The sequence below is a fragment of the Rhinolophus sinicus genome, chromosome 18 (assembly GCF_057876585.1).
Source record: "Rhinolophus sinicus isolate RSI-liver-muscle chromosome 18, RSI-T2T, whole genome shotgun sequence".
NCBI lineage: Eukaryota > Metazoa > Chordata > Mammalia > Chiroptera > Rhinolophidae > Rhinolophus > Rhinolophus sinicus.
The window spans coordinates 100,326,702-100,353,883 of record NC_142518.1 but is presented as its reverse complement, the minus strand read 5'-3'; the positions used below and the strand labels follow the sequence as shown (position 1 = coordinate 100,353,883).

General features: G+C 39.3%; 1 protein-coding gene and 1 pseudogene across 6 annotated transcripts in view; one reads left to right on the top strand and one right to left on the bottom strand.

The window, feature by feature from the left end:
• Positions 1 to 27,182, top strand: part of FGF13 (fibroblast growth factor 13) — a 515,410-nt gene that overhangs the window by 149,947 nt on the left and 338,281 nt on the right. The gene's annotated exons all lie outside the window — the stretch shown is intronic.
• Positions 20,645 to 21,233, bottom strand: LOC109457521 (rRNA-processing protein FCF1 homolog pseudogene; annotated as a pseudogene).

Here is a 27,182-nt window from a genome sequence, read left to right as displayed (position 1 = left end):
CTGGAGCTGAGCTGCGCCCTCCACAACTAAGACTGAAAGGAAAACAACTTGAAGCTGAACAGCACACTCCATAACTAAGATTGAAAGGACAACAATTTGACTTGGAAAAAAGGCCTGGAAGTACACACTGTTCCCCAATAAAGTCCTGTTCCCCTTCCCCAGTAAAATCTTTAAAAAAAAAAAAAAAAAAAAGACATTTTAGTCATTGATAGGACTGTGGAGGATTAAATGTGTCTGGAAGCCTCAAAAAGAGTTGTGAACTTAGATGCAATTTCAGAATTCTGAATCAGCTTTGTGAGGTTTTTGGTAAAACCTGTGAGTGCATGGGTTTGTCTGCCTTATGCACCGTGTTAGGGTTTAGTAGCTCTGTGCCAGGCACATGGTAGGAACTCGGTATTTGTGAAATGGATGGATGGATAGATGAATTGATGGATGGCATAAGGGAGGAGGAAAAGAAGCGGGGAAGGAGAGCGGGTGGGAAAATTCTGCTTTGAAACGAGCTTCCATGAAAAAGGTTATTACTTTGCGGGGAACATTGTGTTTTATATTTAAAGTCTTTGTCCTCTTCCTTTGGATTCCTGGGTTGCCAGTCACAGGATACTTGCTATTTATGGTCTTCAAAATGTTTGAAGCCCATTGCAGTCTCTAAGGTAAGAAAACCTCATCAGAGCTATACTGCTGCTCTTTTTCTGGTTTTCAGTTCAGACATAACATTCACGATGATGCAAGTATTTGATTGTATGAAGTTAGTATTTCCCCAGAAGATAAAAACAGCTGAATTATAAATAGCCTCTTGAGATTTTTTAGTAAATTACTTTAGATGAATCACATTCATACGGAAAAGTGCAGAAATCCTTAGTGTACTGCTCATTTAATGTTTGCAAATTGAACAAACCATTATAACCAGCCCACAGATCGATAAAGGTAACATTACCATCACCCCAGAAGCCCTTTATTTGCCCTCGTCCAGAACTTACTCCCCACTGCAAGGATGACCACTAGAAGTGGATGTTCCATTCTAGACATTGTATATAAATGAATTTATGTGTAGCTTTTTTAACTGGTTTCTTTCACTTAGCATAATGTTTTCCAGGTTTACCCATGTTGTGATATTTGTCAGTAGTCATTTATTCTAATGGACAAATAATATCCTATTGTATGGATTTAGTACCAATAGGGATTGGGTTGTTTCCACTTTTTAGCTTTTGTGAATAGTGTTCCTATGAACATGGATGTCCAAGGTTTTGCGTGCATTTATGTTTTGTATTCTCCTGGGTACATACCTAGTAGTGGAATTCCTGGGCCATATGAGAACTGTAGGGTTTTTTTTTTTTTTTTTTTTAAATTAATTTATTTATTTAAGTCAAGTTGTTGTCCTTTCAGTCTTAGTTGTGGAGGGCGCAGCTCAGCTCCAGGTCCAGTTGCCGTTGCTAGTTGTAGGGGGCACAGCCCACCATCCCTTGCGGGAGTCGAACCGGCAACCATGTGGCTGAGAGGACAGGCTCCAACCAACGGAGCCATCCGGGAGCTCAGCGGCAGCTCAGTTCAAGGTGCCATGTTCAATTTTAGTTGCAGGGGGCGCTGCCCACCATCCCTTGCGGGACTCGAGGAATTGAACTGGCAACCTTGTGGTTGAGAGCCCGTGCTCTAACCAACAACTGAGCCATCCGGGAGGCAGCTCAGCTCAAGGTGCCGTGTTCAATCTTAGTTGCAGGGGGCAGAGCCCACCATCCCTTGCGGGACTTGAGGAATTGAACTGGCAACCTTGTGGTTGAGAGCCCACTGGCCCATGTGGGAATCGAACCGGCAGCCTTCGGAGTTAGGAGCACGGAGCTCTAACCACCTGAGCCACCGGGCCGGCCCCAGGGTTTTTTTATTTTTATTTTTTATTTCTCTAAACTTTATTTTCAACTGCCGGACTGTTTTGTAAAGTAGCCACACCATTTTCCATTTCTACCAGTATCTTATATAAGAGTCCTTGTTGCTCCATATCCTCATGAACAGTTGGTTATGGTTAGTGTTTTTAATTTTAGCCATTGTGGTAGGAAATCTATGGTGTTTTTCTCTACAGATTTTTATGTCTTGTTGTGAGACTCATAAAATAACTCCAAAGCTAACTTATCTGGACCCTTAAGTGGAACAACTGATATTTTTCTGTGTTTTGTAAAATGTGTGGACTCTTCAAGATGTAACTCAAATGCTACTTTTACTGGAAAGCCTCCCTTAACTCTGCTTTACCTCATCTGCCTCTCCTACCTTCACTCTCAACGTCTCTTTCGTTTCTGTATCTTTCAGTACAGGCCCGACACAAAGTAGGTGCCCACATACACCCTTGCTGAGAACTATAAATTTTCCCAGTATACTCTGTATCCTACACCCCATTATTTCAAAAAATCTTTGCACCCTTTCTATGGAAGGGTTCAGAAGTCATGTGCCAAATCTCATCATTTTATTGATGAGACAGTTGAAGGGCAGAGAAGGGAATGAATGTGTCGAGGCAGACAACCTGAGCCTAGTATACCGGTCCCCTGACTGCTATTCCAGGATTCTTTCTACCCTCCCAATTTCCTTCCCTCATCTTTGCTTCCCCTCTGCTACTAATTTGAGGAGATTGAAACTAATCTTTGGCAGGAGGAAAAGGAAAAAAACCTGTACATTTCAAGGGCTTAAATTGAAGGTGAGAGAAACAGCTGTCCTATCATGGAAAGGTGTGTGCTTCAGGACCGGGTACCATGGTCGTCTAAGTCACAGAAAGGAATGGTGTAGTGACTTTTCAGCAAATACCGCTTTTAATGATACACATATAATATCTTGTTCTGTTTTATACTCTGATCATGATTAAGAATTTCAAATAGCTCAGGAAGAATTAAGATTTACTCCCACATTATTACTCATAACCACTTATAGCAAAGAAAGAAATCTTTAAAAAAGATGTTTATTGCTTTCATAGCAAACGAGAATCTGAATTAAAATGATTCCCAGCACAGTCTTTCAAGTTGAAAATACATTCAGCCATTTTCAAAGTCCCTTGTAATAACAACAATGCTCTGTAATTTCACGTAGTCTGGATTTTTCAAGGGAGATTAGGAGAAATGCTATAAACATGAACTTCCTAATTCTCATTGTACAGTGACTGCCCTGTGTCAGTCGTGTCACACCTGCTTCTCAGCTGGAGACACTCCACTGATTGACTGCCCAGGCTTAAAGGTTTGACCCCTTGATTCAGTATGAATTGACTTCACACGGAAGAACCTTCGTTCGGCAGGAATTATGTGACCCTCAGTTCCTAGGCTGTAAAATATGATGACTATATGTCTACTTGAGCAAAATGATTTATGTAAAGCACCCAGTGCTTAGTATGTCTTCCTCGCATGGCAGCTACTACCGGTATTGATTCTTTGCTGGAGAAGGATGCGGAGTAGGAAGGAAGGGCTTTGCTGATTCCCCAAACCCCCAAATAGCCCAATCTTTCCCATTGAGAATACATTGGTTTCCTCCAAATCCTATAGTTTGTTGGTGTTGGGGGTTAGGGGTGGTGTCAAGAAGATGTGCCATGCAAAGAAAGTTTTTCTATTTAAGCATGTCATATTTTATTATTTTTTTGAATTTTAAAGGTTTTTTTTGTAAAAATATAGCTAACGTACAATATTATATTAGTTTCACAGGGAAACCATAGTTATTCAACATTTACATACTTAAAGAATCGATCACCAGAAGTCCAGCAACCATCTAACATCGTAGCATGCTATAAAAATATTACTCTATTCCCTTTTCTGTACATTATATCACCATGACTTACTTGTATAACTGGTAATTTCAACCAACCTCCTATTTTCCTTCATCTATTTCCAGCGTTTAAAAATTTTTCAATTATAGTTGAGATTCAATATTATTTTATATTAATATCAGGTGTACAGCATAGTGGTTAGGCATTTGTATAATTTAAAAGTGATCCCCCTGACTAGTCTAGTACCCACCTGGCACTGTACATAGTTATTACCATATTATTGACTATATTCCCTATGCTTTACTTTACATCCCCTTGACTATTTATTTTTAACTACCAATTGGTACTTCTTAATCCCTTCATGTTTCCACCTTTTAAATTTTTCAATTACAGTTTAGATTCAATATTATATTAATTTCAGGCATACTGCATAGTGATTACAGATTTATATAATTTAAGAAGTGATCCCCCTGACTAGGCTAGTACCCACCTGGCACTATGCATGCTATGTTTCCCCGAAAGTAAGACCTAGCTGGACAATCAGCTCTAATGCGTCTTTTGTAGCAAAAATTAATATAAGACCCAGTCTTATTTTACTATAATATAAAACGGGTCTTATGTAATATAATGTAATTGTAATTATAATGTAATATAATATCGGATATAATGTTATATAATATAGTACCGGGTCTTATATTGGTTTTTGCTGTAAAAGACCCATTAGAGCTGATAGTCCAGGTAGGGCTTATTTTTGGAGAAACACGGTAGTTATTACCATATGATTTTTTTGTTGTTGTTTGTTTGTTTTTATGAAAGTTTATTGGGGTGACAATTGTTAGTAAAATTACATGGATTTCAGGTATACAATTCTGTATTACATCATCTATAAATCCCATTGTGTGTTCATCACCCAGAGTCAGTTCTCCTTCCATCACCATATATTTAATCCCCTTTACCCTCATCTACCACCCCCCTCCCCTGTGATGTTTTTATTAATAACCATTACTCTCAGTGCTAACAGCATCTTAAAACAAGGTTTACAATATTGGAAAGGATGTTTCAATAGAAAAACCGCTATATCACATATCACCCAACGATATGAACAGATGGATGAGCTAAAGCAACTCCAATGAAGTAAATGTTAGAAAGAAAGATTCAGGTGTAATGTATGCTATTAATAACTTATAGATGTAGGATACCCCATTGTTGGATTAATGGCCTAAAACAAGCAAAAAAGAAAAAAATTTTTTTCTTTCTTTTCTTTTTTTTTTTGCCCCGAAGTCTTTCACAACATGGCGGGAATCAGTCATAGGCTTTACATGGAACTCTTAGAAATCAGTGCTAACTCCTATGTTCTAGAGCAAATATAGTGTAAGAAAAACTGCAAGCAATATTTCTAGGGGTGGAAAAATGCCCTTTGGCTGAGAATTGGGAAACTTGGCTTATAGTCCCAGAACAGTCACTGTTTTATAGTGTGACCCTGAGGAAGCTACTTTCATGTTGTCGTGTTTCCCCGAAAATACGACCTAGCTGGATAACCATCTCTAATGCATCTTTTGGAGCAAAAATTAATATAAGACCTGGTCTTATTTTAGTATAATAGAAGACCAGGTCTCATGATATGATATGATATGATATGATATATAATATAATATTAGGGTCTTATATTAATTTTTGCTCAAAAAGATTCATTAAAGCTGATTGCCCAGCTAGGTCTTATTTTTGGGGAAACACGGTGTAGGCTACAGTTTCCTCATCTGAAAACTACCGATCTAGTCAACACACTTAATTATAAACTACATTCTGCAGATTTGTAGGGTTCCACAGAGGTATCTAGGAGATCACTCAAGGACCCACTGTGACACCTTAACTTCCCACCCCAACCCTAGTAGTTCCTTTTTCCACTGGTTTATACATAGGGGTTTTTCTCAGGGTTTCATTTGAATAAAGGGTTTCAAGGCCTGATTACACCTGAGAACCACTAGGCTAAGTTACCATCTGGGTTCTTTGGGTTTTAAGGTGTGTGATATCTGACAACTGAAATGGACGTCTGTGCCATTTTTCAATCTCTGATATGTTAACCAGCCCTTGGGCTGGAATGACAATAGTAACAGGTAAGCCCACTGTACTGCCTGGGTACATCTTAATCCTGGATAATTGGTTTCAATAGAGCATCTGAATCATCACAGAAAGGTTGAATTTGACTTAATTTTGTTTTATTCTTGGAGATTTTTATTTATGTGTTGTATAGTTAGTGGCACTGTAAGTATACTTGCTGGGTCTTCCATAAGTACAATGCTTGATTAACCCATATATGCTATTCCCAAGCTATTCCAGGTCACAGAAAGTTCACTGAATCAGACAGTGTACAGCTTTAATTTGGGGCAGTGCTTCTCACATGTATGCACAGTATATCATGAAGACAACAGAAGAGGTGTGTGTTGAGTGTTGGTCAATTTTTTAATAGACATTTAGTAAAAGCTGTTTTATTTGAGGCATTGTGTTATTTCAAGCAGTCTGAATTAACTATGGCTGAAAATCTTTTTTCAGAGGTATTACTATGTTTCCTCGAAAATAATACTTAGCCGGACCTTCAGCTCTAATGCTTTTGGAGCAAAAATTATATAACATCAGGTCTTATTTTACTATAATACAGTAGTACCTCAGTTTTCGAATGTCTAGTTGACGAACATTTCGGTTTACGAATGCCGTAAACCCGGAAGTAAATGCTTTGGTTTTCGAACACGCCTCGGAAGTCGAACATGTCATGGGGCTTCCGCTGAGTGCAAGATCCTGAGGCCTAGCTGTCGGCTGTTTTCCAATGTTTCAGAACTCGAACAGTCTTCTGGAACGGATTACGTTCGAAAACCGAGGTACTACTGTATAAGACCTGGTATAACATAACATAACATAACATTAACATTAACAATAACATAACATAACATAACATAACATAACATAACATAACATAACATAACATAACCCGGATCTTATATTAATTTTTGCTCCAAAAGACACATAGAGCTGATTGTCCGACTAGGTCTTAATTTCGGGGAAACAGGGTACATATCCCAGTGTCTAAAAAAAACACGTGTATGAAATTAGAAATCTAGGTTTTGCCAGGATATACCCAGCAAATCCAACAATGTAAACTGGAGGCATATTGCACAGTACAGTTTACAACGTAGTGACCTCCTCCTGAGTGGCAGTGTTGCTGTTAATGTCATTTAACATGGGGAAGAGAACTTTGTGGCATTAGTGATTTTTTTTATTTGCATTTCTCCATATATTTTTAGCCTGTTTATCTATTTACCTATTCATTCCTTATTTTAGCTTTGTCCCCTTCCTCCATAGGCTGTAATGACTGTTGTGTTTTACTGCATTCGTTCAATCCAAAACACAGATAGGACTCCAGTTGATCACATAGCACGTTCTGTGATAGGTGCTGCTGGGGATGTAATAATTATGAGCTACAGTTGTTTGTGTGTCATGACATTTTGGAAGGTATTGTATTGAAGGATTATCATTCTAGGTGAGGTCCTTGTTTAGGACTCGTGAAAGAAAATCAATTAGTGTATCCAAGATGGACGCTGAGACAGAAAGTCTTGAAGGATATGGTTCTTATATGTCCTTCTTTTATCATACCTGATTATATCACATTGATTTGTTAATATTGATTGCCATGAGAGCAGGTCTTTGACTTATGTGGGATTCCCAGTGTCTAGCACAATGTCTATAACATTGCCTATGCACATCATATTCAATGAATGAGAGAAGGGGAAAGAATGTTCTAGAATAGTAATTTGTGGTAAAGATATGTTCCTGTGCGTTGTTCGAAAGTTTCATAGACATCAAGGATGAGGAAGATTTTAATGGATTGGGTTTTGAACCATGACAGGTAAAACCTGAGATCCCTCACAGATGTTCATGCCAGTCTGATCCCAAAGGTAGCCCAAATCATTCTCCTGACTGCCCATTATGTAAGTCCACTGATCTCAGAGATCAGAAGGAATGCCACCGGATTCCAATACTTATTACCATCTCTGTCATGTATGGCTAAATTATGATAAGTCATTCACACAGCAAATGACATCTCTAGAAATAACATCTGTATCCGCAGACAACAAACTCAGACCAGCTTCCCTCTGAACCCCAGCTGCCATTGTGACTCAGGGGCATCTCCCAGTCTGAAAAAGCAAAGAACAGCAGAGCAGAGACACCCTACTGAGGGTGGAGACCGAAAAGGGCAGAGGCAGCACACAAACCAGTTTCATTACACTCCTGAACAAATAAGTTCCCGATAACTCATTTGTTTCCGTGGATTCAGGTTGGCAGTTATGCAGAGAAGAGGGAGAGACAGAGGGGATGTGTGACAAACACTTTAGGTTTATTCCAGGAATGCAAGGCTGGTTCAACAATTGGAAATTTATCAGTGTGATAAGAGTTGAAGCATGTAAGCTGCTTTATCCATAGATAATGAAAAAACAAATACTTTATAAAGTTTTAAAAATCAGGAATGAATGCTCAATTTTAAGTAAAAATTGGAACAGAAAGCTACTTCATAAATATGATGAAGCATATTATAAATCAGTAGTAAAAGTCATAAACTTGTACTAGCATGTCCCTGATTTCACTTCTATTCTTGCCACATTAAAGAAGAAATTAAATGTTTGTTGGTTGCTCTAATTCAAGCTCAGATATTCTTGTGAGGGCACATAAAAATACCCAACAGTAATGAACGCCACTCATCAAGACATGCACACATCAACATAAACACAGCTGTGAGACACTGATATACCAAGTTTATGAAACCTTACTGAGGTGTTTGTTCCCTGCTGCCGATGAAAGTTCCTGGTGGCAAGTTTGCAAACTTAATTGGCACACCTCGTATACTAAAGGAGTTATTGAAGTCATTAGAGAAAGCGTGGCTTCTTCAATATATAGTGTGAGAAGAAAATAAAAACAGGATGTCTTCTCAACACATGCAAAGATAAATTCTAGATCTATTATAGGTTAAATGTGAAAAGAGAACCCTTGAAGTATTATTAAGTAGTCTAAGAGATTAGGTATGGTATTCCTTAATCAAGACATGGACTTAGACACTAAAATAAAATTTAAAAATTCACAGATTTTTATGTCATAAAATTGATCAATTGGGATGAAATATTTGTATACATGTGACAGAAAAAAGTTGGTATTGCTAATACATAGACTAATAGAAATTCTTAACGAAATGCAACTACCCAATCGATACATGATCAAAGGATCTGAATGGGCAATTTAAAGAAGAAAGTACAAATTTGTTAAAGCGTTTGTTTGGAAAATTGAAAGCTGAAAGGAACCTGAGTGAACATCCGTAGGGAAAATGCCCCGATGAATAAGTTCTCAATTCCATGAATGATCAGGTAACAGCCCATTAAAATGTCGTCATCACACCATCCCAAATAAAACACATCAGTAACATTTACATATGTTAAAAGTGTGTAGCAAAAGCGCTGTACTTCACTACTTGTGGGGGTGCCAATGTACTGGAAAACTAATGTAGCCGTATTTATTAGCATTGAAGTACATTTACTCTGACCCAGCACTCCCGTTTCTAATAACTTGTCTAATAGATAAAAGCATAATTCCATAAAGATACATTTATGAGAAATTTTGTTGAACCATTTATTTGAATATTAAAAAATTGGAAGGAACCTGAATGGCTGGTCATAGGGAAATAGTTGAATAAATGGTGGTAATTTCCTATTTTGGAGGAACATGTAGCTAGAAAAAAGTTGCTGTAGACATATCTAGCAGTCTGTGAACTTGGAAGACTGTTCACTGTACATAATTAAATAAAACCAGCAAGTTTTACAATTGTACATGTAGTATGATTCCATTTTGTTGAAAAGCAAGACTAAATATGGGCATATATTGTTTAGTTTATTTTTTTGGAAAGATAAACACAGTCACTGGGCCTATTATTGGATGAGGTATTGGAATGCTATCACTTTTACTTTAGTTACTTCTTTATTGTCAGAAAGGTTACAATGAATCACCAAGATGAAGGCCAGTATAATTTTCCTGAAAGCTAAAAAGCCCTCAAAATGTAAATAATGCCCATTCAAGGGCTGGAGAAGACCCAGTTAGCAAAGTAACTGCAAAGAAGTTCTGAGTCCTGTGCTATGGATGATTGAAAGATCTTTGAATACATTTTCCCATTGAAGCCTCCAACCAATCTTAGAGGTCCATTATGCTATTGTCTCCATTTTATTGCTGAGGAAATTGCAGCTCCGTGAGACTTACTTGTCCCAGGTCATGCATCCCATGAGTGGCAGAGTCAGCATTTGAATCTAGTTCTGATGGGTTGTGAAATCAGTGTTAAATCCTGTATGATCTAGAACCTGGGAAGATGTACGAGATGGTGACATGGATGGCTTCTTAGGTCATTAAGAAAATACACAGAAAGATTGGTGGGATGGTGATGATGTGATGTGCATTATAGTTCAAAGAGGACTTGGAGTAGCTAAGGAATTTATTCTGTTGATTCTATCTTGACCACTAACTCATATGACGATGCCTCTCAGATGCCTTGAGGAGGATACAAGCGTGGCTTGAATGAGTGAACTAGGAGAATGCTGAAGGAAATCTTGTGTCTACTTTGTCTCACTGTCTTGAGGGCTGCGGAGAAGTTGTTTATTTCATTGTTGTATTCTCTGACCAGATGGTCTGCCTTCCTTTGTAGTCACCCTGGAGGACGGGAGCTGTGTTGGAGGGGTGCCTGTAGTCACCCTGGAGGATGAGCTGTTTTGGAGGGGGGATCCATACGCCTGTCTCTATTTTTAACTCTTTACTGTTCAACCTTGAAATCATTAATTTGGATGAAGTCCCAGGAGGCCTGCTTATCAGGTTTTTCATTTTTGTTGATGGGGCTGGGGAATGCCAATAAATAACAATTTGTTGTTTCAAAATTCAACGTTAGTTAAGAAATAAAGTTCAAAAGGCAGACAGATGGAGACAGAATGCCAACAATATTATGAATAAAGCTGATTGGAGAATTTGGCTTTGGAGCTGTAGTGATAAGTATTTGCATTCCCTAAGTGCCTTCAATTCCATTGTTTATCTACAATCCATTCTTCCACTGAGGACATTTGGGTTCTTTCTTCAGTTTGATTATTGTGAATAGTGCTACTACGAACTTTTGTGTTCAAGTATTTGTTTGAATACTTGCTTTCAGTTCTTTTGTGTAGCTATCTAGGAGTGGAATCTCTGGTAATATGGTAATTTTATGTTTAACTTGCTAAGAAACCACCAAACTGTTTTCCAGATTCATTGCCTTCTAATACAGATTCTCTCTCCCTGACTGAGAAGTGTAGCCCAATGGATGTACCCCACCTGTCATATAACTTACTCCACCTGGTGCAAGGGTAAGTCACAGGTGGGTAAGAAGTCAGGACTATTTTGTTACTCTAGCTGTGCTCCCTTCACATGTATACATACGTAGGTCTGGGAAATGGAGTACCTCTCCCCTCCCTCACCAGTGACACACGGCTGGGAGGAAACACTGTCATCTTCATATTTAGCACAAATTTTCTGAGGATCTATAATGTGCCTGGGTGTTTGGCAAGCACTGGGATACAGACACAAGGAACATTTTCTGTTCTACTTTGGTTCAGATTCCAAAAGCTGGGCATACCTATTTTAAAAATGAAGTAACGCACTAATCAGAACCCATGATACATTTAAATATCCAATTCTCTGAAATACAAATTTAACAGTATACAGTGATGTCTTTCAATGATAAGTGAACTCAGTCTCACATTATGTCAGTTCATAAAATATTTAAAGGGCCGTGTCCAGAAAATTGCACATTATTCAGTTGAAATGAGAACTGCACAAAATGGAATACATTACAGTAGATCATCTGTCGTTTAAAATAATATTTAAATTAAGAAACCAAATGGAATTGTTAGCTGTACTTTATTATTAAAATAAAATATTTTTACACAAATTGATATTAATAGATAGGCAGTGTGCACTGCAGTCATTATTGTCGGTCAGTTTTGATTTACAACGGAGAAAATTTACCATCATCATGTAATACGTGACTCTGTCCCCAAACGCCAAAGTCCAGGTATTATCTATGAGTGGATTAGATCTTCAGTTGCTCCACAAAATCATGGTCAAGCACTGCCTGGGATATCATACAAGCACAGCACTGCATTCTCACAAAGTCTCCTGGTCTAAATGACTCATTTCTTATGGATCTGTGTCCACATACCCCAAACTCATGTTCTGCACGATTTGGTACCTCATTAGTGTGGGCCACAGAGAATGCCCATCTGTTGCTCAGAATAACAGCACTGTTCTGTAGGTAGAGCTTAGCTCAGGCTTTTCAAGTGGAAATAGACACAGGTAACAATGCCTCCGTTTTTGCTCTGTGCAACTTTCATTTAAACTCTTAGGCAGTGAAGAGATGCCCATTGTTCTAGTAACTGGCTCAATGCCCAGTATTGTCAAACACCATGATTACATATTCTGACATGTTAGCAGTTTTACTTATGTGATTGAATGTTCATGATATTTCCTCTCTGTGAGAGGCTACTAAAACAGCACAAATAATTCTTGAGTGTTTCTGACAGAAGAATGGGCATCATTTATTTTCTAGAGAGTAAATTTCTTTGCAGGTTGGTAGTCAAAATTTGAATAAAGTCTACTAGTCCATTTTCCATGTTCTCCCACAGTCATTAAGTGTTGTGATGTGTTGTTCAAATGCCGGCTTTTACAGTAAATTAAAATCCAAGTGGGTGTGGTTAATATAATTCGAAAATATCCATTCGGGTTACTGAAAAAAGTTAGGAACCATGATTCTAACTGGAGCACATAATTAGAGTTATCCAAGCAAGTGAGTTGTATTCAAGAGCCTGGGTTTGTATGGAAGTGGAAGAGCAAAGTTAAGATGTGGCTGAGTGCTGTGCCGAAAATAGAAAGGCCTTAGTAAATGCCAGTTAATGAATGAATGCCTGTAGTTAATAAAAAAGGAAAGTCATCCAGAATATATTGTATGTTGCCGTGTATAATGGGCACTGTTTTTGCCCAAATCTGTGAGGGAAAAACAAGGATGTGCATTAGGCATGGGTAGTGTTAACTCCGAATCTATATAAATGTTTTTAATTCTTTTATTTATGCTTATGAGTTAAAAATGTAACTCTAGAAATCAATAACGATATCTGTATACAAAATAATGCTCTGGAATGCGATCATAGGTTTTGTTGAACTTTCCACGAACCTGCAACGATGAAGAGTTCTTGCCCTTTTATGATGCGTAAATGTTATAAATTTGTTAGCGGTACGTACCTTTTTTTTTTTTTTTTTTTTAACCTCGTATCTGTTCTTGTGTTTTATAATTATTTGTTACATAAAATTTCTTGTACCATGGTATGTTTAAAAAATGCTAAAATTCCTTTATAATATGAATAACAAGTACCTCAATGTAAACAAATAAAAATTTGAGTTAAAACATTAAATTGAAAGACTATTTTCCCTGAAAGTTTGAGCCCGAAACGTGGGTGTGCATTATACACGGCAAAATATGGTAATTTTCGGTGTCAGTTTGGTGTAGTCCATCCTACAGAAGAGACTCAGCCTGAAATTCCTGTTCCAAGAAGCTCACCATGTATAAGCATCAGTGCTTTTGTTCTCACGTTATAATCCTAGCTAATCCTCTCAAGAGTGCTGTCCCATTCATTCAAATGTTATAATAGAAAATAGATCTGCCCATTCTATTCCACATAATAAGAGATTTCAGAACACTTTTGTTGGGTCATCATACACAGTATATTGGTCCTCTCAAGGTTGTCTGAGCTTGTGTTTTCTTAGGTAAGTCTTGATACCCTCCACACCCAATTCCCTCCTGGCTTTTGGTTCTGAGAGTCTTTTGATGTTGCCAGTCTAGTCTACATTTTATTCCCAGCTGCTCAGCATGTGTCTTGCTCTCCATCTCTAACCTCCGTTCCCTCACACAAGTAATGCTTCAGTGCAATGGAATTCCTTATGTTGTGAGTCTCTTACTTGACTCATATGATCGGAGAGTGTCTCCAACTTCCTGGGCAGGTTTAGTTACTACTGTGTTTCGCCGAAAATAAGACTGGGTCTTGTATTAATTTTTGCTCCAGAAGACGCATTAAGGCTTATGTTCAGGGGATGTCATCCTGAAAAATCATGCTAGGGCTCATTTTCCAGTTAGGTCTTATTTTTTGTGGAAACATGGTAACTATAGTGATTAGATGGGGCTGTAATGTGGTCAGGCATTGGGGAGATACCAGGACAGGGAACTGAACCTCTCTATGCCTCACTTTCCTCACTGGTGAAAAGAGAATAATGATGGTATTTCCTATAGAGCGCTATCGTGAGGATTAAATGGGAACAAGCACTTGACCCACCTAGTGGTATCCATGGTTTCAGTAAATGCTCAATGAATATGTCAAAAGTTGGTGCACACTAGGGCTCCTTGTAGAAAAGCTCTACCAAGCCACCCTGTGAAACAAACTTCTGTGTGAAATTGTACCACTGATCTCATTTCCTTTGTTTGAAAATGTAAATATTGCAACTTTTTGAAAATCAATTGCCTACCCCTCGTCTTCTGGTATGTCTCACAGTCTTCCCCTTTCCTCAGATTATAAAGGGTCCCTCAGAAATCTAACCTGCAGCTGCTCTCTTTGCTTGTGCTGTCAGCTAAATGGGCCAGGAGACGATTAATTCATTCATAAAATACGGATAGAGTGCCTGCTAGGTGGCAGTTGGTGTTCTAGGGTGAAGAAAAAACAGCCCTGCTTTCATGATGCTGGTGTGCAAGAGAAGTTGAAATGAATTAGAATAGCAAGGGGTTCTTTTCCAGTCTCCCCGCTTAGCTTTGTGGTACCACTGACATTTTTCTCTTATAAACTAGTTTTGCCTTTTCTAATTGTTGGCTCATTATTTTTCATGGAGAGTATTGGAGCAAAATAGGAATTGAAAATCTATGCTTTCCACATCCTCTGGTTACAACATGCTGCTGTTTCTAAGAACAAGCCTAGCCTTTCCTCTTTCACTATGTCTGGCAAATGATGGAATAAGTTATTTCTAGGTAAGCCTCACTTTATTCTGGGCGTCAGTGTTTCTGACACTGTTCTGAGGGCCCTAGCCAATCTTGACTCAATGGAAAGGGCTTTGGAGTCAGACCTAACTGGATCCAAATCTCAGCTTCACTGCTTCCTAGCTGTGTGACCTCCGTCAAGTCACTTCACTTCTCTGAGCCTTAATTTCCTCGTTGTTAATTAACAATTATGGTTACCACTTTTTAGGATTGTAGTGTGCATTAAAAATGTTTATAAAGCACTTAGTACAGGCCCGGCATAAAGTAAGTGCTCAATAAACATTAGCTTTCATTAGCAAAGCCATAGAGTAAGAGATACCTGGTTTCATATCTCAGTTCTAAGCTTACTAACTGATCAACATTCAGCAAATTACTTACGTTCACTGAGTATTGGCTTTCTTTTCTATAAAATGAATTTTAGTATCTACTTAGCCACATAATTGTTCTGAGGATTAAATGAGGTGAAATATTTAATGACACTGTTTGGAAAATACTCCTTTCACTCTTATGTCTGTTCTTCACTGACAAATGTTTTTCAAGGTCTTGTGCTCAGACCTGGTGGTACAGTGGAAACAAGATAGACCCGTAATCCCTTGCTCTCCTGGAAACATACAAATTAATTAAATGAGCACAGATGGTGAAAATGTTATGAGGGAAACAAGCAGTGTGAATACAGAGAACAGTGGTTGTTTACTTTAAATCGAAGGGTCAGGGAGAGCTGCTTTTAAAAGATGACATGTGAACTGAGATCTAAATGAGGAGGAACTAGCAATGGGAAAAGCATTGCAGCCAGAGGGAATAGCAGGTAGAAAGGTCTTGACATGGGAAGAGCTTGTCCTATTGAAAGAGCCAAAAGAAGCCTGATGTCCTGATTGTTTTGAAAGAATATACCTATCCTTTATTTAGAAAATTAAGGTAGAGCTGTTTAAATTATCGAATATTCTAGAGGGGTCAAGGGAGTGAGGACAGGGAAGAATGTTTTCAGACGTTTGTCATAGTAAGCTTTCCAGAAGGAATTTCAGTAGTTTTATGAATTAGCATCCCTGCTGGATACAGGTGGTGCATCCAAAAGGATTAACTAGAGGAAAATTTCATAAGGGGACTATTTACAAAGCTGTGGTCAGGGTTTAGGGTTAATGTTTAAAGAAAACCAACAAGGGAGGGGGAAACATTCCAGGGCAAGCAAGAGCAAGAGTTGTTACCACCCCCTGTAGTGATACAGCTGGGGTAGGGGGTGCTTAATAGAGCCTGGAGAGAGCAGTAACTGTAGCCTTAGGTAGAGGAACTTAGGTGGTACCAACCTGTAGCCCAGTACCAAGGAATCTGCCGGACAGATATCCCACCCTTCATTCACTCTCTTGCCAGCCTCCTATGGGTTAAACTCAAATGGAAGCCAGTGGGGAAGGAAGCTGGGTTGATGTAGTCCATAGGCATCAGCCTTCTGGAGCGCAGACCAGGGTGCAGAGGGCTGGGGAGTAGGTCTGGAGAGTAAAGCGGAGGCTGTCCAGCATGGTAGCTAGTGTACAACTGTGCTAGGCTGAATAGTGGCCCCCCAAACGTGTCCACCATCTCACCCTGGAACATCGGAATATGTCATTTTACGTGGTAGAAAGGACTTTGAAGATAATCGAAGATAATCTCCCCATCTCAAAATCAAGGAGATTATCTTGGATTATCTTTGTGGCCCCAATGTAATCAGAAGGGTCTTTATAAAGGAATGAGGGAGGCAGGAAAGTCAGAGAAGGAATCATGAAAACTGAACCAGAGGTCAGAGTGATGTTCAGCCATGAGCCCAGGAATGTGGGTGGCCTTGAGAAGCTGCAGAAGTGAAGGAAGGAAGTGGATTCTCCTCTAGAGCTTCCAGAAGGAACACAGCCCTGCTGACACCTGGATTTTAGCCCTGGCGACCTGTTTTGGAATTTTGACCTCCAGAACTAGAAGAAAATGTATTTGTATTGTTTTCGACAATAAGTTTGTGGTCATTTTTCAGCAGCAATAGAAAACCAATCCAATAACCTATTTCTGTAGTGATTTTCAGTTCTACGAACACCATCTTCTTTAATAATTCTTTGAGGAATTCTTTTCTTCATTGTATAGAGATGGAAGTTGAGAGTCAAATTGGAAAAGGGTTGCCTACATATAGTAAAGGAGCAGCTAGAGATGGAACCTAGCTCTCTCTCTTGCCACCAAGTTTAGTCCTTTTCAGTTGACATGCCTTGTACTGTAGAGAGGTGAGCGAAGGAAGATATGTTGCAAGGAGTTATGGGATAAGTAGGTGGTGAAGAATAAAGTGGCAAAGCTATCTTATAGGGGCTAACAGTGTGCCACTTGATTTGAGCCTACCTTCAATTTCAGGGCTTCATCCCTCCCGTAAACCTGTGCCAGCTGCAGGCAGTGGTTTCAAGCTGAGCACCCCAGTCACCTAAGGCTTTGGGGGAATAGGATAATGGAATGATTAGGGTTTCTTCAACCAGAGAACCTCTATGCATATGAGTATCTTTTTAAAAAATATTTGACTTCTAGTTCAGATTCCACTTTAAAAAAATAGGATCCTGAGGTTAAAAACACATTTGAAAATACTGGTGGATATTCTCCACATTGCCGGAGTGGAAGATATGAAGCAGAAGCTCTGGGGTGATGGCTAATAAAACCCCATGGGACTCAGATAAAGGAGAGTAGAGCAGAATTTGTGGAGACCCCCCAGAGGCCTGGTCTTCCAGCTTCCAAGCAGAGGGTGGCTGTGAGAAGCAGCAGAATGAAATGCCTGTGACAGCATCTGGGCTGTTATTTGATTTTGAAAGTGGAGTGTAAAAATTGGAGCGCCATCACCCATGAGACTTAAACACATTTGTGATGCCAGGTTGTTTCTGTTGTACCGGTCAAGGTCAAAACCAATAGAATTCTCAAATCTTCCCCTATTTCATAGGTCAGGTGTGCTATTATTCCATAGATCACTAGTGAATTTCTCTGTGATCCTTAAGTATTTGCTTGACATAAAAATGACTTTCAAGGTTTACTTACTGGTCCCTTGACAAACAAAGGACATTTCATATCTCTAATACCTGAAATATATCATCTGGAATTACCTGGAGTTGCACATTGAGTTTGTGCTTTGCCTGGCTGGTGAGAAATGTGCTGGAGTTTCAAAAGGCTTCTCCTTTGGTGGCAGTGGGTAACAATATATATATTTTTTTCTCTGGTCCTTTAGAAATGCTCTTTCTCAATGAAGTGAGCACATCGGAGCGCTCTGTTAGCTTCCTAAGCTAACCTTCTCTGAAATGGTTTTCAGCACTAGACATTGGACATCTAGTGGAGCGTCCTACCCCAACTAGTCATCAGAGAGCTGTCACTGCGTTGGTGGTGGGTATAACGTTGCGAGCATTGTCACTGTATCCAATTGTATACACTTTCAAAGATCTCATGGGATGAATTTCTCTCAGTCCTCATTCCCAAGAAAAACTCTGTTTCTCATGAGCAACTAATGTTTTCTAACTCATGGGCATTTGGAATTTTCTTATTGAGTGGCTAGACCCACTGAAAAATAGAACCATAGCTGCATATAAGCAATATTAAGGCATGGCCCCACTCTCAGGAGTTTAATTTTTCTAGGGTGAAGATAATTCTTCAAAAGCCTTCCCTCCCTTTCTCTAGTGATTCTAATGAGCAGCCAAAGTTGAGTATCGCTGCTACAACTGGTTGGGTGACTCTGCTTTGGTCAATGGAAAGCTCAAAACCAAGTTTAGGACATTTTCCAACAGCTATGTAGTAGGAGTACATAGTGTGCAGTTCTGAGCGCATTTCTGATCTGGATTTATGACATATTCTTATTTACCCTTCCTCCTAATTTTATTTTAACATCTTTGAAATCACATGATCATTATGGATTTATTGTTGCTGTTTCAAATGATCTTCCAAATGAGACAAAATATGGATTGGTGCGTGGAAAGATGATGCAAAGACAGACCAGTGCCATACAGTGTTTATAGTGGGTGTATCCACTGCCACGGACATTTCCACACATTGGGTACTGCAAATGGCACTTTACCGGCCGTTCTTGCTGAAGAGATAATAGAATACATTGTCTTCTGTGATGGTATCATAAAAACATTCCTGCTGTTCTTTTACCTATTCATTGAAAAGAGGAATATTCACAGTCCTATTAAAAATTGAAAAAAAGGAAATTAAAATAATAATTCCTAATTCCACCACCTGACCAACACGTATCCCATGACAAAACACTCATTTTTTTGAAAAGTCATTGTGTCCTCTTAGAGCTTTCCTTGAAGCAAAAGAAGTAGAAGGAGTAGAAATAACAAAGTGAGTATTTGTAAAAATAAGCCCATTCTTTGCGACACTTGAAATATGCCTTTGCCACCTGTGAGTCTTGGAGACTGAACAACAAGCCATTGGCAATAGTGGCTTCCCACTGCACTCAAGGCACCGCAGCCTATAAAGCCCTCTAAAAATGGTCCATTGTTTAACTCTTCAGTTCTCAATCCATTTACACTGCCCCTCTTACTTCAGTCTTGATGTACTTCTTTCAGTTTCTAGAACATTCTCTAGCTTGCACCTGGGCCTTCACACATGCTCTTCCCTCTGTTGGGATCATATTCTCTTCCTCCTTACCCCATTCACCTAGCTGATTCCCCTCTCATTCTTTCCTTGTTTCAGCTTAGGTGTCACTTCCTACTATAAATTCTCCCTGAGTTTCCAGACTCCTTCTTTCCATGTTGTGGCTACTTTTCTATTGGGCCACTTCTCTCACTGAATGGTGATGACCCAACTGATGTCTGTCTCCCCTTCTAGACTGTAGGCCTCCACAACTGAATAATCTGTGACTGAAATATCTAGCACTGACCATAGCGGGTAGCACAGAGTAAGAACTCAGTAAATGGAATTCTCTGTTGTGATTGTAATGTGTGTATTTCTATGTTTGAGAGATACTTGGTAAATACTGAGGATGCTGAAGTCATTTTGGAAGCAGAACAGCCATAATCACTCAGTGAGTGAAGGCAGAAGGTCAAGTGGCGTGTGGACTGTGTCACTGGACGTTACTTTTCCCTGTTCTTTAGATATTTGTCAGGGAAAATAAAGACATGTGGCAATGGAGAGAAATTGGCTCATTGCAAACTAATTTTCACTTTTACTTCACACTTGCTCTATGCAACAAAAGGTCATATTAGTTGATAGCTTGAATGCTTCTGAGATGATTTCCTATTTCAACAACTCGAGGGAGCTTCTGGGGCTTAGCCCTGTGCTGCAGTCATTTGGTCATGAAGTAGAGGGTGCCTGAATTATGCCAATTAGGAGTGGAAGCGTGGGGGTGGATGTCTGAAATGCCATGTTTGTTTACTTGGCTTTTCTTTTCTTTTTCTTTCTTTTTTTGCCATTAAGATTATTTTGTATTTCCCTGTCAGAAAATAGCTGTGTATATTGGAAAGAGCTTTGAACTTGGTTTCAATGTTTCCTCCTCTTCCTCTTCCTCCTCCTCCTCCTCCTCCTCCTCCCCCTCCTCCCTCTTCCTCTTCCTTTTCCTCTTCCTCTTCTTCCTTTTCTTCCTCCTCCTCCTCTACCTTCTCCTCCTCCTCCTTCGCATTTACAAAAAAGATGCAACAAATTTGAAGATGATATAAAAATACAATTTTCAAAACAACGTCAAAAAGTGAGTGTCTTTAACCACACTCAGCTCATAACAGAGCAAATGTGTGAGTGGAATCATAATTCATGCTGTAGCATGTTTCATAAACTGGCAACAGAGAAAATTGGTTGAAGGAAAGCAGAGGAACTTTGTCTTTTAAGAATTAGAACCGTGGGGCTCCATAATCATCTGGTATCCTCTCGATGTAGCTGTGGTTAGAAATGTCCGTGATGGGAGCTGTCGGGATCTTCCTGATTGTTAGTTTAAGGTCCCTCCCGGTCGACTGTTGCCGCCCTGTAACACTTGTGCTGAGTTACTGTCCGTACTAAGCAGTCATCTGCAGCAATTCCTGTGTGTGCGCGTGGTAATTGTTCAAATCTCGGAGTCTTGGCGATCCTTAGAGCCACTCGATACTTTTGCCCCAATTTCTCAGTTTCAGCCATTGCCCAGTCCGTTGTCCAAGGGATACACGTGGCAAACAGACAGCCCATCATTGACTGCACTGAGTCTGGTTTGGCTTTCATGGAAAAGTTGCTAAAGTTGGTATCAACCAGGATGTGGGAAGGTGGGCCCAGCTGTGTGTTATCCTGGAAGAATAAGCAGGAAGGGTGTTGCAGGACTTCTCTTTTCTCCAGTGCACTGGGATCTTTTTTTTAATCTTTCATTTTATGTTTTAATCTATACTTTTGTTTAAGCCTCGGATATCTGAGACTAAGCATTCGCTTCATGGTCGCATACTTTCTTGGTTTTTTTTTTTTTTGTGTGTGTGTTTTTCTCATTACCAGAACTTAGATTCCTGAAATTGCTTCCCCCTATTCAGGCCACAATCTTGTTTCTTCCAGAATCACCAACCTGTAATCAACATTTCATAACTTTCTACTTCCTACTGGTGTTACTTTGGGCAAGTTGGCTGATCCCTTTGAGCCTTGATTTCCTTATCTCTAAAATGGGAACAGTAATGTAAGCCTTGTTTCCATCTGTTGGAAATCATCTCATGCCTAAGTCGGTGATTGATACAGGATTGTTAAATTCAAATGTCAAAAAAGATATACCCCATTGGGATAAGTGTGAACGTTCTGGCTTTTCCATTTCTCAATTTGTGGATAAGTGTAAACATTTTGATTGTTAGTGTTAACGTTACTTATTTGCAGAGTACCCTTCTGCAACCAAAAGATATACAAATAGAGTGTCTCGTAACTTATCTTTCCAAATACAATTGATTTGTTTAATAAAGCAATAGCTGCCAGAAACTCTAATTTTGCTGTGTTTTGATGTAACCCAAATACAAAGTGGGAGTTTCCCTCCACAGCTGAGGGGGAAAATAAGGCCCACAAATCTCTCCAAATTAGCTCCTGAGTTTCAGCTGCATTTCTTCACAAGTATAATATCAGATACTCTGACTGTGGTCTTCTAATTATTTCACCAGGCTGAGAAAAGGCGAGCTGACAAATAAGCACGATTCTTCCTTGGTACCACAAATTTCAAAGAACAGAAAGTCCATTGAAATCTTCCTCTGTTCTTTTGAAATGTGTGCGATCTGTGTCCTGAGATTGCAACGTTAACCTGAAGCAGGAAGGTGGTAGAGAAATGAGTGAAGAAACATCCATCTATTTCAGTTTTGGTGCCTGCTGTCATTTAGACCCCAGCAGAGCAGATAGCAGTGAGCTGCAAAGTGCAAAGATGAGCTCCCACATGCTGCTACTGATATATCAAAATTCCTTCCACTACTCAGTGATTACTCAGTAGCTTGGCTGATGTCTTCCTTCCTACCTATGCCTCCCAGTGTCCCAGCCAACTCCTCCTTTGTCTCTGGCACTGAGGGTTCTTCTCTTTCCTTTACTCATTTACGCGTAGTCTCTAAAAACTTCTCTGTGCAACCGAGTTGGAAATACGCTTCATGCTCGTTTGGTACTTAGATACAGTACAGATGCTCTTTAACTTACAATGGGGTTGCATCCTAATAAGCCATCATACGTTGATTAAATCATAAGTCGAAAATGCATTTAAGATGCCTAATTTCCTGAACATCATTAGTTAACCTTGCCTACATACAACATGCTCAGAACACAATAGACAACAAAACACTGGCAAGACAGTACAGTGTAGGGTTCCGGATGGTTGCCCTCATGATTAGATGGCTGTGTGGGAGCCATTGCTCACTGCCACTGCTTAGTATTGAGAAAACATTGTGCCCCATATCACATATCACCAGCCCAGGAAAAGATCAAAATTCAAAATTTGATGTACGATTTCTCCTGAATGCGTATTGCTTTCACACCATTGCAAAGTTGAAAAATTTTAAGGGGAACCATCGTAAGTCGAACATCTGTATAGAGACATAGAGGTATAAGGAAGCCTAAAAGTAAATGGACTCGCAGAGACGTTCCTTACTACTATACTTGGTGGGTTGCAAACTGTCTTTCCAAGACCCTATGGGTATACTCTGGAGGGGTGTCAAGGGCTTTATAGGGAGGAGGTTGGTGACAGATGGTACAAACGAAAGGCTGCATGGAAAAGGCTGTGGACAATGTATCATTGCTTCAACCACAGAAATTCTGTTTTTATCTACATCTCATTTGGCATCAGCATGAGAGTTCATTGAAAGAAATGATTCTATGGTGAGTACAATTATCAGGAAAAGCAATCTGTTCCACCCCTATTACATATCCATAGAGGGGTAGGGACCTGTTCATTGGGAATTACATTCTTGTGTACGCGCTCTGATTGCATAGATGCGTTTTCTCTCTCTCCAAGTGGAATATGAACTTGTGAAGATCAGGATCCATATTTGATGACTGTTTATGAATAGGCATCTAGTCCGCTCCCATTGGGAACAACTCTGCGTTCTTCATAGATTGTTTGCTTGTAAACTTTTGCAATGCATCTTTTTTTTTTTTGAGAACTTGATCAAAGTTGGAGACCTGTTGCCATGAAAAATGAATGTTAATAGTACAATTTACATATTCTTTCAAGGAGTTGGTGCCATTGAAACCCGGACACACACTGAGATTAAGAGTCCCTACAGTAGAGGCTTGTTTTGATTGACCACATATGTTGTTGGTTTAAATGTACACCAAGGAAGCATATTCTTCTTCTCTTGATCATTACAAATGCCCAATATTGGAAAGTCTAGTTCATGAGAGCTGTACAGATGTTGGCTGGCCAAAGGGGTTGAGTGGCATAGTGTGAAAAAGCACTGGACGTGGCATCAACCACCACAGAGTTGAAATCCGATTGCTGCCAATTTCTATATATGTTTCCTTGGTCAAATCACTTTACTTATCTGAGCCTCAATTTTCTTATCTGGAAAATGGGTATAATGATGTTGCCTACTCGATAATGACCCCTTGGTTTGTTGTGAGGAGTTCATGCGTGCAAGTCATTTATCATGGTATAGAGCAGTTGTTCAAAATGAAATGTCAGCTCCCTAAATCTTATTGATAAAAGGGCATCTGCCTTGTTCAGGAAATTGAATTAGATGCTCTCTCAGGTCCCTTGTAATTCTGAGATTCCCTGTTGGTTTATCCTTTCTGCTATGTTTTATTGAATAATCCAGAAACTTATCTTTTTGCTTTGGATTTACCCTCAAATAGGTTTTGTGACTAGAAGATTGGGCCATAATTGGTTTTTACCTCAAAGGTCAGCTTTAAAAAATATCCTTAGCTTCTTTGAAGAGATTTTACATCTTTCTTGTAAAGTGGCTCTGCTTGTTCCTTAAGAAGGCCAGGAGACTTTGACCAAAACTTCTGCTACGTTGCATTCTCTAGCTAAGCAGTCTAGGGAATCACACATTTATGAGTACGTACTGTAAGCTTCGACTTTGTCATCTGATGTGGCTTCAGAATTTTAAATACATCAACCATGTGCTTTTCCAACAACTTGATCTTCCAAATGGATCCCTTCTGATGCGCCTGTGGTAGCTAGTCTTCAAAGATCGCATCCCAGTGAACCATCCTTGCTTGTATTAGGCCCTCCCTATTAACCTGGGCTGGCTTGTGACCAGTGCAGTGTGTTGGACGTGACTCTGCGTGACTTCCTAGGCTGGATTATAAGAAGTCTTGCAACATCAGTCTGTGTCTCTTGAAATGCTCATTCTGGGAGAAGCTAGGTACCCGGTGATAGATAAGTCCAGCTATCCTAACTCCACTGTGCTTGACGAAGCTCAAATATCAACAGGCCAGGAGGAGAGAGGGATGTCTGAGCATTGCTGCTGAGGTACACCAGAATTGTGAATGAAAAAGCCATCTTGGACGTCCAGCCCAGGTGAATCTTTACAGGTCTTCAGCTGCCGCTTGACTGCACCTGCAGGAGAGACCCCAAGTTAAAGTTCTTAGCTTAGTCCAGTTAGTCCACAGAACTGTGAGACAATATGGGAACTTTTTCTTTGGATCCACTAGTTTGGTTTGTTGTGAGGGTTTTGTTTTTGTTTGTTTGGTTTGTGTGTGTGTGTGTGTGTATGTTCTTTTTTTTTTTTTTTTTAAACAGCTGTAGATAAGTGAGAGAATGCCAAAATCACCCATGGGGGTGGGCAGGCTCACACATACCGATCAAAGGTGAATTATGCGAAGTTACTAGCAGGATATTTGGTAGGATTATTGGGAGACATGTTTTTTCCTAGTAAGAGGGGCCATGTTGGTTGCCATTGACTCAAGTTGATGAGCCTTAACCCTCCATTCCAAAATCACTTGTGATTGGCTTTAGACCATTGGGGCAAGTATATCGCTTATGTCTCTCCTACTCAACTCCTTGGTACCTAAGTTCGTATATTCTTTCCTAAGGACAAGTTCTATAGATTTTGTGCAGTGTTTTCCCCAAATTACTTGCCGAGCTGACCTCACACAACTATCAAAACAAGGGTTGGCAATGTAGAGCCTGCAGGCGGAACACCTGTTGTTGTGTATAATGTTTTATTGGAACTTGCACACTTGTTTATGTATGGCCCATCAGTGGTTTCACATGACAGTGGCAGAGTTGAATAGTTTTGACAGGAGGTATGGTATACAAAGCCAAACATATTTACTATCTCATCTTTACAGGAAAGGTTTGCAAAACCCGGTTCTAAACCATTGTGCTAACTGGTGATCATATTTAAATTATGTGCTGTATTATGCTTACACTGAATCTGGGAACTTAGCTTTATGATGATGTTCTTCTAATTTCAACTATTCTGAGGACCACTAAGCAGACAAATTCAGCCTCAGCTGGCATATATTAAGTATCTACTGTGCACTAGATACCTAGTGCTTGAGTATGTGTTTTTGTGTGTATGTGTATTACTGATTGCTGTATATAATAATCCAGTGAGATGAGTATTTTGTCCTTTATAGATAAGAAAATTTGACATGTCAAAAGAAGACATGATTTTATTACTGTCATATAGTTGCTGACATGATTGAGCTATGATGTAAACCTAATCCATACACTCCCAAGTACCAGGTTTTATTCTCCTACAGCAGTGTTTTTCAAAATTTGATTTAATTTAGTTTTTATGTGTGTATGTATTTATGTATGCATTTAAGTATTTGGCAGCAGAACCTTGTTTTACTCCAAAAATGCTACCCATGAGCCCAATGTATATGAAACAGATTAAAGCAGAACTTCTTTGATCAAACTCTTCTGTGATCACATCCCTCCTCATTGCAGAGCGCGGACACACACACACACACACACACACACACACACACACTTCAACTGCAGCCTAAACCTAAAGAAATATAGTGTGGACCTTCTCGGGACCTGTAACAAAAGACAGGATGACATGATGCTTGGAATATCATCATTGGGTCTTTGTTTGTCCTACCGCACAAATATCTGTTTGCTCTTTTGCCTCAATGCTTGTGATTCCCAACTCATTTGATAAAATTCCAAAATTAAAGTAAAAAATTAGTATATTTGTTTTTGTGACTGTTGTCACCACTCCTAAGCCTCAAATTTCCCCATCCTAATCTAAAGTTGCCTGAATACTATTGTTCTTTCTTAAGTGTTATTTTTAATTTAGTATATCTAGATGATGGAGTTTTATATATCAAGATTAAAAATTATGTTTATAAAGATATTTAGTGATATTTGAAAACGTTTGTAGTGTAATGCTGATACATAAAAAGTCTATACACGTTGTGATCTCAGCTTTGCTTGATGTGATTTGGGTGGAGATATGTATTTGTATTAACTCACCCCTAGACAAATAAAACTGGAGAGATCTGTGTTTAAATATTGACAGTCATCTCCGGTTGGAGGGGTTCTATGTGATTTATATTGTCTGCTTTATATATTTGTGTATTGTCCATTGTTTTGAAAGAATATAGAAATGCTCAATTTGTCAAAAATAAGTATATGTACTGTATTGTGACACTTTCTGATGTTGTTTCAAAAATTTGAGCCGAAATCACTGGCCTGGAAGAAGAGAAGCATGTTGGTTCCTCAGTTCTTTCCCTCTGAGTTTTGCATTGTCCTTTCATTCTTAGTCTGCCTGCGTTTTTATGCCTGTTTATTTACAGTGACTTTAAACAAAGGATACAAAAGGCCCTGGGCCTTTTATTTAGCATGTTGAAAGATACAGCTCTATTTATGGCCTATCACTATTGAGTGCAAACTTGACTTGAAAGAAACCTGTCTGTGTTTTGAACAAAAGAAGCAGAGGTGTTAATTGGCATTGTATTTTTTAAATGTCACCATCAGTGTGTTCCTTTGGATGCAAAGGG